The 5,726-nt window shown below is 46.1% G+C and overlaps 1 long non-coding RNA gene across 1 annotated transcript; it reads left to right on the forward strand.

Annotated features, from left to right (window-relative positions):
• The first annotated feature begins 589 nt into the window (after positions 1 to 589).
• Positions 590 to 4,088, forward strand: LOC130123517 (uncharacterized). The gene is made up of 3 exons (XR_008811331.1): positions 590 to 658; positions 3,743 to 3,787; positions 3,988 to 4,088. It is a non-coding gene; the product is annotated as an uncharacterized LOC130123517 (long non-coding RNA).
• Positions 4,089 to 5,726: the final 1,638 nt, after the last annotated feature.

Consider the following 5,726-nt stretch of genomic DNA (forward strand, 5'->3'; position numbering starts at 1 on the left):
AACTCAAGTCGGCATTATCATTAATATATAAACAGTAAGTTATTTCATACATTTTTTTTTTTGCTACCTCTCTGGGATGTTTGCATGATGGGTGGATGAAACGTGCAATGTGAACCTATGTAACGATGCATGATCAATAACCACGGGAGAGAGCGACACAATCTCTGCATATAATTCTGCATGGCAACGTGAGAACGTTACAAATTAAATGCGATGCAGCGTTGAACTGCGTGGATCAAGGGGTGCTCTATATTCGATGCTCTTCTAGCTAACGTGGCAGCTGCAGTAACTCTACCAAAGGGGCCCTCGCGAACTCGAAAGTCTCACACCACCCGTCTGATTCATTACCATCTGGTTCAAACACAGCAAGCGTTTTCCAGAGTGTCAAATCATGGAATGAAACCTTAAGCAGAAAAGAGAGAGAGAGAAGTAAATATCCTCAGACACAAAACAAGCTGCTGCGGGATCAGCATGGCTCCAGCCCATCCTGCTCGCCGTTAGGAATTAATCTGTGCTGCTCGCGCTTTGACGTCCCCTCCTTTGAAGCCGGGTCCATCTGAGGAACTCACGAGCTGGGGAGATCAAGCCGCGAGGACCCCCTCATTTTCCTTTAATGCCTACCATTACCCTTCGCTCACACTTTATCACGTCAGCAAGGGTAAGCGCATTTGCGTTGACATCAGATATTCAGTTTAATGTGGTGTTCGGGTCTGTGGGACCCGCTTTGGATGTTTAGTTGAAGAGAAGTCATAGAATGAATTTTTTTTTTCAGCCCGAGAGTTATATGCCTTGGCTCATCTTCTGTGAAGAACATGTAAAAGAAAACATTTTCACACAGTGCAACTCCCGACATATTTATATTACATGTCTGATGTTCAGGTCGACTGGATCCGAGGGTAACAACAATGAGACAATTGTGTAGTCTTACTCCTACCTGGGCTTTCTGTGTGTGTGTGTATTTCAAGCACCAACAACCTGTCTGCCCCCGCATCTCCCACACTCTTTACCCTCTTTAGTGTGTGAAACTACACACATACATACCAGGTTTCAACATCGTTACATTTCATGCACGAGAATCTCTGCTCCCGCAATTCTATTTCAAAACATTCAATATTTTCTCCCACTGTACCCCATCTGCGAATCGGGGGACGGAGACAACAAATAGCTTTGCATGTGTGGCTTCTAACCACAAGCGATCAGCGTGTCAGGGCTCAGATCGGACTCGCACGCAGAACACACCAGACAGAGGCAGAGGATAAAGTAACAGCCGTTTTACTGGGCAAGCAAAGACAGGCAGGGGGGGTTCGGTACGCAGTGGCAATCGGATCCAGGCAACAGTACAAAGTCATCATCGATGAAGGTCTCGTCGGACCCGGCGTCAATCAGGGCACACAGAGGGAGCCGTCAATCCTTCCGTTGCAGGACCACAGGAAGTAACTTGCGGGTGGAAGGAGTGTCAGTCGGGGGTTACGATCACCAGTACCTCCTTACCTCACTGGTAAGCATTGCCTTTTAATGGACAGGTGGTGATGAAATGACCCGATTGCTCACAATAAAATAAGCTTTCTGAGAAATATGCCTGCGTCGTTCTGCTGGGCTCAGGTGAGTGTGGTCCACCTGCAGGGGTTCTGGGGAGACACATCGGAGAGACGTAGATGACAAATATGGAGCGGTGACTGCCATACCTCTCAGTGTGACAACACGGGTTGCGATCAGAGTCACCCTCCCTCCCACGCTAACACAGCCGACCATCAATGCGGCCAGCCGAGTCAATCGGTATCGAGGGAGGTCGGTAGGTAACGGGAGGCTAATTCACCTTTTATGGTGTTGGACAGCCTGTTGAGGAAGGCATCATAATGGGTGTCGTCATTCCAGGGACAGGAAGCTGTCAAAGTCCGGAAGTCTGTAGGAAAGTCTGACACAGAATATTTGCCCCACCGAATCTGCAGCAAATCTTGGCCTGCCTCTCGACCAGAAATGGATCGGTCAAAACCCTCTTCATTTCAGCTGGGAACAGATCCAGTGAGATCGTCCACACAGCTGGCCAAGGCTTGGTTGGAGCTGCTGACTCACAAGTTGAATATCTGCGTTGTGCTATACCAACATAGCGCCTCGTCTCTCAACTGCATCATGCAACTGTTGTACTTCTACAGAATCCATGTTGGCCAGATTGTACTGTCAGGGCTCAGATCGGACTCACATGCAGAACACACCACAGAGGCAGAGGATACATTAACAGCCTTTTTACTGAGCAAGCAAATCAGAGTATAAGACAGGCAGGGTTTCGGTACACAGTGGCAATCAAATCCAGACAGCAGTACAAAGTTGGCAGGCTGACAGGTAAGGCCGGAGATACGTATACTTGATTTTTAACCACACGTTCATGTAGACAACTGGTTGCATTGTGAATGGAATTGTTCACATACTTGTCTATATACTTTGCTTTGACTGTTACTAGAGGATTCCATTAGAGGGCACACCAGAGAACTAAGGATATCGATAGAACACAATAGATATAGCAGCGCTTGAGGAAGTTACTATTTTTTTTACTTCTGAGATCACGGCAGAAAAAGCGACAGCGGCACCATCACTGGTGGTATGTAAGGCAAGTAAAATCAAGTATGTTTGGGCGTCCGGGTAGCATAGCAGTCTATTCCGTTGAGTACCAACGCAGTTTGAATCCCCGTGTTGCCTCTGGCTTGGTCGGGTGTCCCTACAGACACAATTGGCCATGTCTGCAGGTGGGAAGCTGGATGTGGGTATTTGTCCTGGTCGCTGCACTAGCGCCTCCTCTGGTCGGTTGGTGTGCCTGTTCAGGGGGGAAGGGGAACTGGGGGGAATAGCGTGACCCTCCCACACGCTATGTCCCCCTGGTGAAACTCCTCACTGTCAGGTGAAAAGAAGCAGCTGGTGACTCCACATGTGTCAGAGGAGGCATGTGGTAGTCTGCAACCCTCCCCAGATTGGCAGAGGGGGTGGAGCAGTTACCGGGACGGCTCGGAAGAGTGGGGTGATTGGCCAAGTGCAATTGGGAAAAAAGGGGGGGAGGATCAAGCACGTCATGACAATGGTGAGTATGTTTCTCTCATTCTGCCAATGCGAGAAATTGATAATGAGAAACACCACCAGTATTTTTCAATGTCCGTCAGGATGTTTGATGAGATTTTCCATTGGATTAGCCCGCTGATTATATACCACAACACACACAAGTGAGCCAGTCAGTTCAGCTGAGTGGCTTGTGGTCACCCTCCACTTTCTAGCAACAGGCATCATTTACCAAGCCTTGTCAGCGAGCTATAAACTTGAATCAGTGACAGTTGGACATATAGTCAGAGAAGTCAGCAAAGCTATATGGACTGCTCTGAAGGATGAGGTTGTGGCTTTCTTCAATAAAAAAATCAATGGAAGCAGATCCAAAAAGATTTCTACTGTTTGTGGAACTATCTCAACTCTGTTTGGGCAATAGACGCTAAACACATCAGTAGAAGTTCCTTCTACAACTACAAAGGATACTTCAGTTTCATCCTGATAGCTGTATGTGATGCCAGGTACAGGTTTACAGTTGTGGACATAGGGCCATACGGCCATGACAGTGATGCTGGGTTGTTTTCAGGAAGTGCCTTTGGATCTCAGCTTATCCAGGGGCAGGGCAAGCTTCCCCAGGGGCAGGGCAAGCTTCCCCTGCCACCTCCATCTGCTCTACCTGGGAATGAAGTCCTGAGCCTCCCTGTCTTTGTCGCAGATGAAGCCTTTCCACTGAAGTTCAAGTTGATGTGACCATATCCAGGTGAATTTGTATTAAAACCATACAATTGTAACACAAATCATGTATGACATTTAAAGGGTTAATAAGATTAATGAGATGAATAAGCAATATTCTGTGTGCCTTATTTGTGTCATTCATTGTTAATGCATTCCCATTCTTAATTTTATTAGATTTGATATGAAAAAATGCAATCTCATCACTAATCATTATCATTATAACAGGGACCAATCTCACTGCTGAACTGCGGGTCTACAACTACTACCGTTCCAGAGCAAGGCGGGTGGTTGAAAATGCCTTTGGCATTTTGGCTGCAAGGTGCAGAGTTTTCGGGAAATCTATTGAGTGTTCTGTTGAGGCAGCTGAAGGCATAAATAAGGTATGCATAGCTAAACAATTACTTTTGTGGCATTGAACAACTCCCCGGCAGACAGGGCAAGGTACATATACAGCCCCTTGGTGGATGGAGGGGATATCCCAGAAGAATGGAGACAAGTGGTTGAGGGAGACACAAACCTCCTTGATCCAGGTCACCTCACTGCTGACCGTGCAATGCGACTTGGCACTGAGGAGCGGAACGGCCTGAAGAACTATTTTCAGACAGACACAGGGAGGTTGGTCTTTCAGGACATTGTCCTCCAGCGAGGCATACGACATTAGCACAGTAGTTTTCTGTTTGGGGTGTATATATATGTATTTGTTTTGTTTGTTTTTTTAGTTCAGTGTTTGTAATTTGAAGGGAAGGTGAGACCAGCTATGTTATATAGATTGGAGACAGTGGCACTGACAAAAAGACAGGAGGCGGAGCTGGAGGTGGCAGAGATGAAGATGCTAAGATTTTCATTGGGAGTGACAAAGAAGGACAGGATTAGGAACGAGTATATCAGAGGGACAGCTCAGGTTGGATGGTTTGGAGACAAAGCAAGAGAGGCAAGATTGAGATGGTTTGGACATGTGTGGTGGAAGAGAGATGCTGGGTCTATTGGGAGAAAGATGCTGAATATGGAGCAGCCAGGGAAGAGGAAAAGAGGAAGGCCAAAGAAGAAGTTTGTGGATGTGTTGAGAGAAGACATGTAGGTGTCTGGTGTGACAAAGGAAGATGCAGAGGTCAGGAAGAAATGGAAACGGATGATCCACTGTGGTGACCCCTAACGGGAGCAGCCAAAAGTAGTAGTAGTTCTGTGTTTGTAATTACTTTGTACTCATCTTGAGACAAAAAAAAAGCATGGCGCTACAATTCATTAAGTACATTTTTATTTGAATTACGGTAAAACAGTACTGGTACACATATGGCTGAAAGTTCAATAAACATTCAGTAGGTTACTTGAGAGAAAAAAAATTCTTGATTTCTACCCAAGAACAAACATTGTATTGTGCCATAATACAATAAATGTAGCATTCTCTCTATTGCATTGGCTTTTATCAGGCAGTAACAGTTAACTTAGTGATGTTAAACAGGCTGGTTGGCCAACAACATAAACAATAACACAAGAACAATAGCGCACTGTAGGAACACAAACAGGGCTGGGTGTATGTCTATACATAACTTTGCATAAGTTGCTTCATCTCCATCAGTCTCTTTGCATGATGTGGAGGCAGCTCCTGAAGGAACATGGTGATGTAATTAAAAAGCCGCAGTATATATTCTGGCCTGTATGCATCTCCTCTCTAATCTCTGTCATTCTCTGGAGTGTGGCAGCGTCAATGGTATCCATCTCTCGGGCTCGCTCCTTCTTTTTTGGATTGTAGGTATTGTTTCAGATGAGGGCTCAGATGTTGAGGTAGACAGGCCAGGCAAAGGACCCGGATCAGATTTAGGGCTGAGTGAAGGACCGGGTTGGGTATAGGGTTTGGTGAAGGACTGCTGATGTCCTCTTCATTTGGCACCTAGAACCAGTGTCGTCTGGCACGCAATGTGAATCTTGATATCTGATACATGTAAGATTTGAAGCATTTTAGCTCC

Source organism: Lampris incognitus, chromosome 14, assembly GCF_029633865.1.
Source record: "Lampris incognitus isolate fLamInc1 chromosome 14, fLamInc1.hap2, whole genome shotgun sequence".
NCBI classification, from domain to species: domain Eukaryota; kingdom Metazoa; phylum Chordata; class Actinopteri; order Lampriformes; family Lampridae; genus Lampris; species Lampris incognitus.